Source organism: Saimiri boliviensis, chromosome 19 (assembly GCF_048565385.1).
Source record: "Saimiri boliviensis isolate mSaiBol1 chromosome 19, mSaiBol1.pri, whole genome shotgun sequence".
In the NCBI taxonomy this organism is placed as follows: domain Eukaryota; kingdom Metazoa; phylum Chordata; class Mammalia; order Primates; family Cebidae; genus Saimiri; species Saimiri boliviensis.
In genome coordinates, this window is record NC_133467.1 from 39,877,949 (window position 1) to 39,893,168 (window position 15,220).

At 45.7% G+C, this 15,220-nt stretch overlaps 1 non-coding gene across 1 annotated transcript; it reads right to left on the reverse strand.

Moving 5' to 3' along the window:
* Window positions 1-14,478: 14,478 nt before the first annotated feature.
* Window positions 14,479-14,668, reverse strand: LOC120360285 (U2 spliceosomal RNA). Its single transcript, XR_005576851.1, has one exon. It is a non-coding gene; the product is annotated as a U2 spliceosomal RNA (small nuclear RNA).
* Between the last annotated feature and the right edge of the window lie 552 nt (window positions 14,669-15,220).

Consider the following 15,220-nt stretch of genomic DNA (forward strand, 5'->3'; position numbering starts at 1 on the left):
GTCAATAGTTCCAGACCAGCCTGACCAACATGGAGAAATCCTGTCTCTACTAAAAATACAAGATTAGCCAGGCGTGGTGGCAGATGCCCATAATCCCCACCTACTTGGGTGACTGAGGCAGGAGAAATGCTTGAATCTGGGAGGTGGAGGTTGCGGTGAGCTGAGATGGCGCCATTGCACTCCAGCCTGGGCGACAAGACCAAAACTCCGTCTCAACAACAACAAAAAATTCACTTGTATTATGGTTAAATTTCCGTAAATCGTCCTCTCATGGAATTTCAGTATAAAATGAGAGCTATGTTTATTGGGAGGAAATTTTGGCTTAAAGGTAAGTAAAGGCTGCATTAGTGAGTGTAGTAGTTCTTCAAAGACACATACTGAAAGCAAACTTGGGCCGGGCGCGGTGTCTCACGCCTGTAATCCCAGCACTTTGGGAGGCTGAGTCGGGCGGATCATGAGGTCAAGAGGTCGAGGCCATCCTGGCCAACATGGTGAAACCCCGTCTCTACTTAAATACAAAAATTAGCTGGGCATAGTGGTGCGCACCTGTAGTCCCAGCTACTTGGGAGGCTGAGGCAGGAGAATTGCTTGAACCCAAGAGGTGGAGGTTGCAGTGAGTCAAGATCATACCACTGCAATCCAGCCTGGCGCCTGGCGACAGAGCAAGACTCTGTCTCAAAAAAAAAAAAAAAAAAAAAAAAAGCAAACTTGGCTGGGCACAGTGGTTCATGCCTATAATCCGAGCACTTTGGGAGACTGAGGCAGGTGGATCACTTGAGGTCGAGAGTCCGAGACCAGCCTGGCCAATATGGTGAAACCCTGGTGTCTACTAAAAATACAAAATTAGCCAGACACGGAGATGCGTGTCTATAATCCCAGCTACTCAGGAGGCTAAGGCAGGAGAATCGCTTGAACCCAGGAGGTGGAGGTTGCAGTGAGCCAAGATCACGCCACTGCACTCCAGCCTGAGCAAGAGAACAAGACTCCATCTCTCAAAAAAAAGTAAACTCATTATTTTATGAGAAAGCATAATACTAAAATAATATGTACTAATGCAAAATACTGTTTTTCAAAACAGCTCAAATAATTAAGCAGGAGAAAACCATAATTAAATAGATCAGATTACACCAAATAGTCACCCAGCTTCTATTAAATTTCAGTATATTTCAGTAGAATTATATTCAAGTCTGATTACTTAGATTTTGTTTTTGGTAATTTGTGGAAGCAATTGGCTTAATCGAGCTGAAATTAAATGGAAACACAAATACAGCATTGGCAAACAATTTAAACTGCATTAATAAACAAACATACCTATTGAAACATGACAGAAGGGTATAGCAACATCCTGTCAACAGATATTATGCATTGAATAAATTTAGATTCGGCATGCTGAATTTCTATATAAGATATAATCAGGTGTGGTGGCTCACAACTATAGTCTCAACATTTCAGGAGGCTGAGGTGGCAGGATAGCTTGAATTCAAGGAATTTCCGGCCGTAGTGAGCCATGATCACACCACTGCACCCTAGCCTGGGTGACAGAGCAAGAAAGACTCTGTTTCTTTTCTTCTTCTTTTTTTTTTGAGACAGAGTATTGTTCTTGTGGCCCAGGCTAGAGTGCAATGGTGTAATCTTGGCTCACTGCAACCTCCGCCTTCCAGGTTCAAGTGATTCTCCTGCCTCAGCCTCCAGAGTAGCTGGGACTACAGGTGCACACCATCATACCTGGCTAATTCTTGTATTTTTAGTAGATACGGGGTTTCCCCACATTAGCCAGGCTGGTCTCGAACTTCTGACCTCAAGAGATCCACCTGCCTCGACCTCCCAAAGTGCTGAGATTACAAGCATGAGCCACTATGCCCAGCTGAAAGACCCTGTTTCTAAGACAAAAAACAAACAAAAAAAGTTAAACAAGCAAACAATATATCTACATTCTTATCTTTCACCACAGAATAAAAAAAGTTGATATCAGTTTAAAGACTGCTGGTCCAGTCAATATGTTTCATTGTGTTTGTGGAAGGTCCACAGTCAGTGGTTAGCTACCTCACATTATTATTATTATTTTTTGAGATGAAGTCTCCTTCTGTATCGCAGGCTGGAGTGCCTCACTGGAACCTCTGCCTCCTGGGTTCAAGTGATTCTCCTGCCTCAGCCTCCCAAAGTGCTAGAAGTATAGGCGTGAGTGAACTACCCCATCCGGCTTTTTTTTTTTTTTTTTTTTTTTTTTTTAATAGAGATGGGATCTTGCTATGTCGCACAGGCTGGTCTAGAACTTTTGGGCTCAAGCAATCCTCTGCCTCAGCCTTCTAAAGTGCTGATTACAGGTGTCAGACATTGGGCCTGGCCTCAAGTTATTTTTTCAAGGTAATCTTGTTACCAAAATTACAAATTTGGCCAGGTACTGTGGCTCACGCCTGTAATCCCAACACTTTGGTAGGCCAAGGCTGGTGGATCACTTGAGGTCAGGAGTTCAAGACCAGCCTGGCCAACATTGTGAAACCCTTTCTCTACTAAAAATCCGGAAATTAGGCCGGGCGCGGTGGCTCAAGCCTGTAATCCCAGCACTTTGGGAGGCCGAGGCGGGTGGATCACGAGGTCGAGAGATCGAGACCATCCTGGTCAACATGGTGAAACCCCGTCTCTACTAAAAATACAAAAAATTAGCTGGGCATGGTGGCGCGTGCCTATAATCCCAGCTACTCGGGAGGCTGAGGCAGGAGAATTGCCTGAACCCAGGAGGCAGAGGTTGCGGTGAGCCGAGATCGCGCCATTGCACTCCAGCCTGGGTAACAAGAGCGAAACTCCATCTCAAAAAAAAAAAAAAAAATCCGGAAATTAGTCAGGCGTGGTGGCACATGCCTGTAATCCCAGCTACTCCAGAGGCTGAGGCAGGAGAATCACTTGAACCTGGGAGGTAGAGGTTGCAGTGAGCTGATTTTACCCACTGCACTCCAACCTGGCCAAGATGAACCCTATCTCTACTAAAAAGACAAAAATTTAGCTGGGCATGGTGGCGGGCACCTGTAATCCTAGCTACTTGGGAGGGTAAGGCAGTGAATTCCTTAAAACTGGGAGGCAGAGGTTGCAGTGAGCTGAGATGGCGCCACTGCACTCCAGCCTGGGCGACAGAGCGAGACTCCATCAAAAATAAAAATAATAACAATAAAATTAAATAAATAAATCACAAATTTATCTTAAGGCAAGTATTTGTTATCTGTACTACTGGATAAACACAGTGATTCTGTCACCCAGGCTGTGGAACAGTGGTCTGATATTGATTTACTGCAACCTCTGCCTCCTGGGTTCAAGCAGTTCTGTTTCAGCCTCCCGAATAGCTGGGACTACAGGACTATACCACCCTGCTCGGCTAATTTTTGTTTTTTTTGTTTTTGAGATGGAGTTTCCTTATTGTCGCCCAGGCTCGAGTACACTGGGGCAATCCTGACTCACTGCAATCTCTGCTTCCCAGGTTCAAGTGATTCTCCTGCGTCAGCCTCCCAAGTAGTTGGGATCATAGGTACGTGCCAGCATGCTCAGCTAATTTTTGTATTTTTAGTAGAGACGAGGTTTCACCATGTTGCCCAGGCTGATCTTGAACTCCTGATCTCAGGTGACCCGCCCATCTTGGCCTCCCAAAGTGCTGGGATTACAGGCATCAGCCACTGCACCTGGCCTTCTTTTTTTTTTTTTAATTTAAATATATATTTTTTATTGCACTTTAGGTTCTGGGGTACATGTGCAGAACATGCAGGATTGTTGCCTAGGTACACACATGGCAGTGTGGTTTGCTGCCTCCATCCCCGTCACCTACATCTGGCATTTCTCCCCATGTTATCCCTCCCCACCTCCCTACCTCCTGCTGTCCCTCCCCTAGTCCCCCAGCAACAGACCCCAGTGTGTGATGTTCCCCTCCCTGTTTCCCTGTGTTCTCATTGTTCAACACCCGCCTATGAGTGAGAACGTGGTGTTTGATTTTCTGTTCTTGTGTCAGTTTGCTGAGAATGATGGTTTTCAGATTCAGCCATGTCCCTACAAAGGACACGAACTCATCCTTTTTTATAGCTGCATAGTATTCCGTGGTGTATATGTGCCACATTTTCCCTGTCCGGTCTATCATCGATGGGCATTTGGGTTGGTTCCAGGTCTTTGCTATTGTAAACAGTGCTGAGGCCGGGCGCGGTGGCTCAAGCCTGTAATCCCAGCACTTTGGGAGGCCAAGGCGGTCGAGAGATGGAGACCATCCTGGTCAACATGGTGAAACCCCGTCTCTACTAAAAATACAAAAAAAAAAAAAAAATTAGCTGGGCATGGTGGCACGTGCCTGTCATCCCAGCTACTCAGGAGGCTGAGGCAGGAGAATTGCCTGAACCCAGGAGGCGGAGGTTGCGGTGAGCCGAGATCGCGCCATTGCACTCCAGCCTGGGTAACAAGAGCGAAACTCCATCTCAAAAACAAAAAACAAAAACAAACAAACAAAAAAAAAACAGTGCTGCAATGAACATACGTGTGCGTGTTTTTATAATAGAACCTTTCGGTATATACCCAGTAATGGGATTGCTGGGTCAAACGGAATTTCTATTTCTAGGTCCTTGAGGAATCACCAGACTGTCTGGCCTTTTTTTTTTTTTTTTTTTTTTGAGACAAAGTGTCACTCTGTCACTCAGGCTTACTGCAACCTCCGCCTCCCAGGTTCAAGGAATTCTTCTGCCTCAGCCTCCCAAGTAGCTGGGATTATAGGCGCCCACCACCACATCCAGCTAATTTTTGGTTTCTTTAGTAGACACGGGAGTTTCACCATGTTGGTCAGGTTGGTCTTGAACTCCTGACCTCAGGTGATCCGCCTTCCTCCATGTCCCAAACTGTTAGGATTATAGGCGTGAGCCACTGTGCCTGGCCAAAATCTTTAAATCATATCTATTTGATATTGCAATATGGATTTGTTTCTAGGAGACTTACTCTTCTTATTTTGTTTGACTTTGGCTAATGTTAGAACTTATTTACACTCGTTCCTTTAGCATGTAGAGAGGTGATTCAAACTGGAAAAGCTCAACCTAAAATTTTACATTTTTGCAGATATTCCACAGAATTTTGTATTCACATGGCAGCAATCAAGAGTTTACTGTAACAATATGCAATCTTCTCTCTTCACCATTTACTGACAATCTCTATAGAGAAGAGGATCCCAAATTAAAGCAAGAATAGGACTTGAAAAATCCTGGAAGATACAGTGTAATGTGATCATTTTACAGTTTTTATGCTGCCAATCAGAATCTTTCCTAAATATTATTTGATTAAGATATTCAAATAAGGTTTAATAGAGTAACCAAGTTTACAAGGCTGGTTGCAGTAATCTTAGCACTTTGGGAGGCTGAGTAGGGAGGATTACTTGAGCTCACAAGTTCCAGACCAGTCTGGGCAACATGGTAAAACTCCGTCTCTACAAAAAATTTTAAAAAGCCAGGCGCAGTGGCTCACGCCTGTAATCCCAGCACTTTGGGAGGCCGAGGCGGGCGGATCACAAGGTCAGGAGTTCACGATCACCCTGGCTAATAATATGGTGAAACTCTGTCTCTACTAAAAATACAAAAATTAGCCAGGAGTGGTGGCGGGTAACTGTAGTTCCAGCTACCTGGGAGGCTGAGGCAGTAGAAGCTGGGAGGCAGAGGTTGCAGTGAGCCCAAATCGTGCCATTGCACTCCAGCCTGGGTGACAGGGTGAGACTCTGTCTCAAAAAACACAAAAACCAAAAAACAGAAACCACCCTAAAGTAGCCAGCCATGGTGGCACATGCCTGTAGTTCCAGCTACTTGGGAAATTGAAGTGGGAGAATAGCTTGAGCCTGGGATGTAGAGGTTGCAGTGAGATGCGGTCCCACCACTGCACTCCAACCTGAGTGATAGAGCCAGATTCTGTCTCAACAAAAAAAGTTATTAACCATCCTGGAGTTTTGTATCTCAATAGGAGTTGTAAGATTGAATATCTATTTGTGGTGCTTTTAGCGTCAATAGGGAATAAAAATGATATTTTAGGGAGCAGATTTTTTTTTTTTTTTTTTTTTTCCTGAGACGGAGTTTCGCTCTTGTTACCCAGGCTGGAGTGCAATGGCGCTATCTCGGCTCACCGAAACCTCCGCCTCCTGGGTTCAGGCAATTCTCCTGCCTCAGCCTCCTGAGTAGCTGGGATTACAGGCACGAGCCACCATGCCCAGCTAGTTTTTTTTGTATTTTTAGTAGAGACGGAGTTTCACCATGTTGACCAGGATGGTCTTGATCTCTTGACCTCGTGATCCACCCGCCTCGGCCTCCCAAAGTGCTGGGATTACAGGCTTGAGCCACCGCGCCCGGCCTTAGGGAGCAGATTTTTGTGCTCCCATGAATTAAACAGAATTATACTGGTCACCTTTGGAAAAAGAGTTGAACTTCAAAAAAGAGGAAACGAATTTGAATTTTTTGTTGTTGTTATTGTTTTTTTTTTTGTTTTTTTTTTTTTTTTTTTTTTTTTAGACAGAGTCTTGCTCTGTCTCCAGGCGCCAAGCTGGAGTTCAGTGGCACGATCTTGGCTCACTGCAACCTCCGCCTCCTGGGTTCAAGCAATTCTCCTGCCTCAGCCTCCCGAGTAGCTGGGACTACAGGTGCGTGCCACCATGCCCAGCTAATTTTTGTATTTTTTTTTTTAGTAGAGATGGGGTTTCACCATGTTGGCCAGGATGGTCTTGATCTCTTGACCTCGTGATCCGCCTGCCTCAGCCTCCCTAAGTGCTGGGATTACAGGCACGAGCCACTGCACCCGACCTTGAATTTTATCTTTACAAATTATTAATCACTGCTGCTTATTTTAGTTATCTATTGTTGCTACTATTATTTGTTATAGCTAACAAGCTACCTTAACAATGAGTAGTTTAAAACAACAACCTTGCTTTATTTATTCAAGATTCTTTTTTGTTGTTTGTTTGAGACAGGGTCTCGCTGTCACCCGGGCTGGAGTGCAGTGCATGATCTTGGCTCACTGTGGCCTGTATCTTCATGGCTTAGGTGATTCTCCCACCTCAGCCTCTCAAGTAGCTGAGACTACAGGCATATGCCACCACGCCTGGCTAATTTATTGTAGAGATGGATTTTTACCATGTTGCTTCTGGTGGTCTCAAACTCTTAGGCTCAAATGATCCGCCTGCCTCTGCCTCTCAAAGTGCTAGGATTACAGGCGTGAGCCACCACATGTGGCCTTACTCAAGATTCTTCTTTTTTTTTTTTTTTTTTTTAGACGGAGTTTCGCTCTTGTTACCCAGGCTGGAGTGCAATGGCGCGATCTCGGCTCACCGCAACCTCCGCCTCCTGGGTTCAGGCAATTCTCCTGCCTCAGCCTCCTGAGTAGCTGGGATTACAGGCACGCACCACCATGCCCAGCTGATTATTTAGATTTTTAGTAGAGACGGGGTTTCACCGTGTTGACCAGGATGGTCTCGATCTCTTGACCTCGTGATCCACCCGCCTCGGCCTCCCAAAGTGCTGGGATTACAGGCTTGAGCCACCGCGCCCGGCCTCAAGATTCTTTAATTTGGCCACAGTATAGTGGAATAGCCTGTCTTTACTCCACATGGTGTTGGCTGGGCAGCTTGACAAAAGGCTGGAGCATCCAAGTCCGCTTCACTTGCACGGCTGGGGCCTGCGCCGGTTGGCAGGGACAGCTGGAGCATGGCTGAGCTCTCTCTCCCCTCATAATCTCTCATTTTCCGGGGCCTCTGTCTACAATGAGAGATACATGGCCTCTCTCTCCAATAGGGTAGTTAGACTTCTTTATATGAGAAATGGCTTCTCAAAGAACAAAACAGAAACTTCCAGGTCTCTTAAGGAATAGACCCAGAACTGGCACAGTGTTATTTCCACTACATTCTACTGGTGAAAGCAAGTCATAAGACTAGCCCAGATTCAAAAGAGAAAGAAACAGACTCCACCTCCTGATGGGAGGAGTGTGGTGTGTGCACAGGAATGGGAGAAACTGTTGATGACTATTTTTGCAGACAATTTACTGCACCGATTAACCTCATACAATTCAGTGTTTCTTCTTTTTTTTGTAAAAGTAACTCACTTTAGATCTGTAGATAGAAAATAAATATATAGACATACTCTAACTCTAAGGCCCTGTACAAATATAAACACCTACATTGCCCTAAAAGGTGTTGACCCGGAAGGTTCTCAAAGCATATTAGCACAGTGGGCATCTAGAATTATTGGTGTTCTCTGGGTATTGGTCATCTCTCCTGGTGCTAAGGAGAGCAGCAGTGACCCTGCTGTGTGGGTTTCTGGGACAGGATTTCTCAGTGGTATGAGTGGGAATGATTTCTGGTAGTTCCAAGTCGGTCTAAACTCTGGAGAAAATGCATCAGTTGCATTGGCCTACCTTTATGTTTAAACTGCAAATTAACTAGTTTGGAAAAGGGAAAGTTAAAAAGTGAAGAGAATAGCAGTCTGTAGTTCTTCTTAACTCGCAGCCCATCACCTATTCCCCAAGCAAGCATCAACCAAATTATTTCCTAACGGAAGTATGAATTTAAACTACTAGCTGGGACTTATTTGAGGTATAATCAATTATTAAACATGCCTTTTTTTCTTATTTATTTATTTATTTATTTATTTATTTATTTATTTATTTATTGAGACAGAGTCTTGCCCTGTCCCCAGGCACCAGGCTGGAGTGCAGTGGCGCCATCTCGACTCACTGCAACCTCCGCCTCCCGAATTCAAACAGTTCTCCTGCCTTGGCCTCCGGAGTAGCTGGGACTACAGGCACGCGCCACCACGCCCAGCTAATTTTTGTATTTTTTAGTAGAGAGGGGGGTTTTCACCATGTTGGCCAGGATGGTTTTGATCTCTTGACCTCCTGATCTGCCCGCCTCGGCCTCCCAAAGTGCTGGGATCACAGGCGTGAGCCACCGCACCCGGCCATATTAAACATGTCTTAAATACCCACTCTATGCTCAGCACTGTGCCAAGTCCCGTGAGTGATGCCAGAGAAAGCCAAGTTACTGACTTAATTTTCCTCTAGGAAATTCCAATCTAGTTGGGAGCAATCGGAATTGAGTAACATATTCGAGGGCTGGTGTAGTGGCTCATACCTGTAATCCCAGCACTTTGGGAGGTCAAAGTGGGCAGATCACCTGTGGTCAGGAGTTCAAGACCAGCCTGGCCAACATGGTGAAACCCGTCTAAATCTCTACTAAAAACATAAAAATTAACGGAGCATGGCGATGCACGCCTGTAGTCCCAGCTACTTGGGAGGCTGAGGCAGGAGAGTTGCTTGAGCCTGGGGAGGCAAAGGTTGCAGTGAGCCGAGATCTTGCCACTTCATTCCAGCCTGGGCAAAGAGTGAGAACTCTGTCTCAAAAAAACAAAAACAAAACAAAAACCCCACAGAAACATACATGAGAGGTTGCAAAGCATCATAGGGTAAATGATAAATGAGTAGAACATTTAATAAATGCTGAGGATTCAGAGGAGGAAAATTTGTTAAGGGAGAAAACAGCATAAGCAAAATTTAGCAGAATGCGTAACACCTGTCATCACAGAACAAAAAGGGCGCTAGTGCGAGTTTTTTTTTTTTTTTTTTTGAGACGGAGTTTCGCTCTTGTTACCCAGGCTGGAGTGCAATGGCGCGATCTCGGCTCACCGCAACCTCCGCCTCCTGGGCTCAGGCAATTCTCCTGCCTCAGCCTCCTGAGTAGCTGGGATTACAGGCACGCGCCACCATGCCCAGCTAATTTTTTGTATTTTTTTTTTAGTAGAGACGGGGTTTCACTATGTTGACCAGTATGGTCTCGATCTCTTGACCTCGTGATCCACCCGCCTCGGCCTCCCAAAGTGCTGGGATTACAGGCTTGAGCCACCGCGCCCGGCCTTTTTTTTTTTTTTTTTTGAGATGGAGTATTGCTATGTCACCCAGGCTGGAGTGCAATGTCACAATCTCTGCTCATTGCAACCGCTGCCTCCAGGGTTCAGTGATTCTCCCGTCTCAGCTTCCCAAGTAGCTGGAATTCCAGGCATCCACCACCATGCCCAGCTAATTTTTTGTATTTTTAGTAGAGACAAGGTTTCGTCATGTTGGTCAGGGTGGTTTTGAACTCCTGAACTTAAGTGATCCTCCCGCCTTGGCCTCCCAAAGTGCTAGGATTTCAGGTGTGAGCCTCTGTACCTGGCCCATTCGTGAGATTTGATCAGAAAAATGTGTGCTAGGGAGTTGTTCCAATTACTATTGCTATCTAACACACCTAATTTAGACATTTAAAACAACAAGGATTATTTTATTATTTCTGGTGGTTTCTGTGGCACAGGAGTTTGGGAAGGGCTGAGCTGGCTGGTTCTGACTCAGGATCTCTCGTGTGGTCAGACAGTGGCTACAGCTGGAAATGGGGGTTGCAGAAGCTGGGGGCTGGTTGAGCAGCGCTCACTCTCTTCATGTGGTCTCAAGACTTCTCCCAGTGATCGCCTTTATAGGTTAGTTTGGGCTTTCTCAGAGGGTAGGTATTTGGAGACAGCCGCTGTCCCATGTCCTCAAGAAGCAGACTGAGCTGTTGTTGGGTGATATTTAGACCATTACCTGTGGACAGGAGGAGAAAGAAGCAGGATTAAGCAGAGGGAGAAGCTGAATGGCAATGCAGTCATAACTCAGACCTCAACCGACCACCACGACAGGGTGCTCTGGAGCTGGGATGACCGTTCTGCATTTGTCTAAATCTGGGGAAAAGGGCAGGCTGGTCCTTTACACCTCTCTGTTAATCACTCATTGGCCATGGGCTTCCCCAGAAGGAGGCATAACCTTGAGTGAGGTAATCTTGCGCCAAAGAAATCCCCTGCAAGGGAGGACAGCGTAGGGTCCCCTTCCAGCAGCTGGGAGCAGCAGCTGTGGGAATAAGTTCTTCAATCCTGAAGAAAAAGTTGGGTGGTACTTCAGAGTGCCCACCACAGTTCTGTAACCATCTGTGGCTTTCCGTAGAGGGACTCAGCTGTTTTGTAAGGACCTGGCAGAGAGGAAGCTGCGAGAGTCAGTGTCCAACCTCACTTTCCTCCTGACTTGATTTCCTATCAGGACAAGCCCAGGAAGCCATGGGACCTCACGCAATTCATATAGGTTCTGGGTTGCAGAGCAGGGTGCAGGGTGCAGGGTAGATCTGGAAGTGCAAACAAGATATTCAGCAGCAGTAGACCAGCTCTTGGTTTTTGAATGTTAAAGGCATGTTGTATTTAATACCATCCCAAGGCAGCTTTCTTACCGGTGGATTAAAGGAGTTTTTCTGAACCCCTCTCTCAGTTGCTCTACTTAACTTGGTTACTTTTTTTTTGAGACAGAGTCTTGCTTTGTCACCCAGGCTGGAGTGCAGTGGTGTGATGTTGGCTCACTGCAAACTCCACCTCCTGGGTTCAAGTGATTCTTGCGCCTCAGCCGCCCAAGTAGCTGGGATTACAGATGTGTGCCATCATGCCCAGCTAATTTTTGTATTTTCAGTAGAGACAGCGTTTTGCCATGTTGGCTAGGCTGGTCTCAAACTCCTGGCCTCAAGTGATTCACCCACCTCAGCCTCCCAAAGTGCTGAGATTATAGGTGTGAGCCACCGTGTTCCTCCTTAACTTGGTTACTTAACCTCACTCTTCATTTTGCCATTGAAACCCTACCGAATTACATCAGCTTAAAGAGTGATCTGATCTGGTACGTGAGTTTGGCTTTGGCTTTTCTCCTGACTAAATTTCACTTTTTTTTTTTTTTTTTTTTTTTTTTGAGACGGAGTCTTGCTCTGTTGCCCAGGCTGGAGTGCAGTGGCGTGATATTGGGTCAGTGCAACCTCACCTTCCAGGTTCAAGCGATTTTCCTGCCTCAGCCTCCCGAGTAGCTGTAAATTTCACTCTTTACCCTTCCTTTTAGCTTCATATGCCCATCTACTGGCCTGGTAGTATTCTTTATTCAATCCCTTTCCAGGCACCTTTCTTTCTGGGCACCAGACCTATGGGGACTCTCTCCTTCTCTAGCACCTTCTTTATCCTGCCTTTCGGGTTAATGCTGGAAAGCAATAAGCTTCAAGGTAGTGTATTCAGATAATTAAGATGAGAGATGTGAGGGTAGAGATAATGGATGTTGAGACAAAGGCCACTTGGGCAAATCTCTGTCTATGCTACTACGGTGTACTTTCTGCAGCCACTATTCAATGGTAAAACCAGTTCATGGCTTTTCTTCACACTGGTTATTTCCAGGATACAATTTAACCCCAATCATCGCTCTTACTTGAAACCCTACCATTTGATGTCAGTAATAATCTCTTCCGTCTCTTCTTTGGCTTCCATATATTTTTCCTTCTTTACCTACTCCTCAGTTTTCTTGAGGACTTTGGTAGACAATCCCTCCCTCCTCTCGTTTCCCCTTCAACCATGTTTTGCTCTCCTTTGTCTGAGAGTCTTTTTAAAATTTTTTAATTTAATTTTATTTTTTAAAGAAGGGGTTTCACCATGTTGGTCAGGCTGGTCTTGAACTCCTGACCTCAGGTGATCCGCCTGCCTTGGCCTCCAAAGTTGTCCGATAGTCTTTTATACATTCCCTATGGACATTTTATTTTTGTCTCATGGCTTTAACCATCACTTGTATGCACATGACTCCTAAATCTGAACCTTCTTCCCATAACTCTCTTTTGGATTTTGTTCCAGACCCTGTAGAGGCAGGTGAGATTAGAACTCAGGATTTAGGCCAGGCGCGGTGGCTCACACCTGTAATCCCAGCACTTTGGGAGACCAAGATGGGTGGATCATGAGGTCAGGAGTTCAAGACCAACCTGGCCAAGATGGTGAAACCCCATCCCTATTAAAAAACAAAACAAAATCTCAGGACTTATTCCCAGGCTGGTACTAAGATGTGCTTTCTTTTTAGCTTTTTTTCTTCCTTTTTTTTTTTTTTTTTTTTTTTTTTTTTGAGATGCAGTCTAGCTCTGTAGCCCAGGCTGGAGTGCAGTGGCGAGATTTCAGCTCACTGCAACCTCCGTGGACTTCCCCAGTCCTGGTTCAAGCAATACTCCTGCCTCAGCCTCTCGAGTAGCTGGGATTACAGGTACGCAGCACCATGCACAGCTAGTTTTTGTATTTTTAGTAGAGACAGGATTTCACCATGTTGGCCAGGCTGGTCTTGAACTCCTGACCTCCTGATCCGCCCACCTTGGCTTCCCAAAGTGCTGGGATTACAGGCGTGAGCCAGCGCGCCTGGCCTTTCTTTTGCATTTTTTTTTTTTTTTTTTTGAGACGGAGTTTCGCTCTTGTTACCCAGGCTGGAGTGCAATGGCGCGATCTCGGCTCACCGCAACCTCCGCCTCCTGGGCTCAGGCAATTCTCCTGCCTCAGCCTCCTGAGTAGCTGGGATTACAGGCACGCGCCACCATGCCCAGCTAGTTTTTTGTATTTTTAGTAGAGACGGGTTTCACTATGTTGACCGGGATGGTCTCGATCTCTCGACCACCTGATCCACCCGCCTCGGCCTCCCAAAGTGCTGGGATTACAGGCTTGAGCCACCGCGCCCGGCTTCTTTTGCATTTTTAACTCTTCCTTGAACTGTTTGTCCCTTAATCCATGTTGATTTCATTTTCATGTCATCCTGGCTTTTTAGTCTGTATTAAAGCAAATAAAAAACTTTATTAAATCTCCAATGCCCCCGCCAAATATGCTTTTTTTTGGGGGGGGGGACAGTTTCCTTCTGTCCCTCAGGCTCACTGCAATCTCTGCCTCTTAGTTTCAAGCGATTCTAGTACCTCAACCTCCCGAGTAGCTGGGCTTAGAGGTGTGCACCACCACATCTGGCTAATTTTTGTATTTTTAGTAAAGATGAAGTTTTTGCCATGTTGGCCAGGCTGGTCTCGAACTCCTGGCCTCAAGTGATCTGCCCGCCCGGGCTTCCCAAAGTGCTGGGATTGAGCCATCGCGTCCTGCCAGAGATGCCATTTGATACCAAAAACTCTCCTTTCCCCCTCTCTTTGTCTTCACAAAATTTCCTTTTCAGGGAATTCAAAGGAAACATTGTAGAGACAACCATCGTTTTGTTGTCCTTTAAAGCGTTTACATTTTATTTATTTATTTATTTGAGATGGAGTTTAGCTCTTGTTGACCAGGCTGGAGTGCCATGGCTGGATCTTGGCTCACCGCAACCTCCGCCTCCCAGGCTCAAGCGATTCTCTTGCCTCAGCCTCTGGAGTAGCTGGGATTACAGGTGCACGTCAACACGCCCGGCTAATGTTTTGTATTTTTAGTAGAGACGGGGTTTTACCTTGTCAGTCAGACTGGTCTCGTACTCCTGTCCTCAGGTGATCCATCCGTCTCGGCCTGCCAAAATGCTGGGAATTCAGGTGTTAGCCACCACGCCCGGCCAAAAGATAATTCTTATCTTAATCTTTCATATCCCATCCCACAGAGACTTTTTTATCGTCTTCTTGTGTCTTGAACGCCAAATTTGAATCCCCTGAGGGGGTGCACCATTCCTGGAGGTACTGTAGTACCAGGTCCATGCATGAAGTGGACAAGCAAGCTCCTATTCCGTCTTCCTGCTCCAAAAACCTATGTAATATACTGGACTCGGAGAGAAGATATATCAGATAGTAAACTGATAAGAACAGATTCTACACTTGATCTCAGCCAAAAGGCAGAGAAGCGATAAACACTTTTAAAAGCATACTTTACCTACAGATTTCCATGGAAACCAACCAAAGGGAAATTAGAGAGGCATTGCTGTGCCATTTCTATGCTAATTAATGTCTGGTTTTCGTTAGGCCGGGGTTGTTTTTTCCGCCCAGGTCTTAGTGTTTATTACAGCAACAATTAGCTCAGTAACGATTCCTCCTGGATCGTTTTATTTAAATATTATTAACTTACATACTTCACCCAGCTGCTTTCGAAATTGTTGTCTCTTACGGTGTTAAACTACCATCTTTAAAATCTGGGCTCCGGCTCTGCATCACGGAAGGTCAGGCTCTGTGAAAAGCCTGACCCCAGCAGGACAATGCCACGAAGACATCTTTTTAATGCGATGCGCACGTTGCTGTACACCTTGGCTGCAAAGCGGAGTCTGTGCTTTTAAAACAGCCCAGAGCCGGTGTGTGCCCTGTGGGTGAATTATCAGTATCGCAACTTGGGCACGGAAGGATGCCTTCTCCCTCTTTAACGGTAACAACAGAATAAGAAATAAAAAACTAAAAACCCAATCCAAC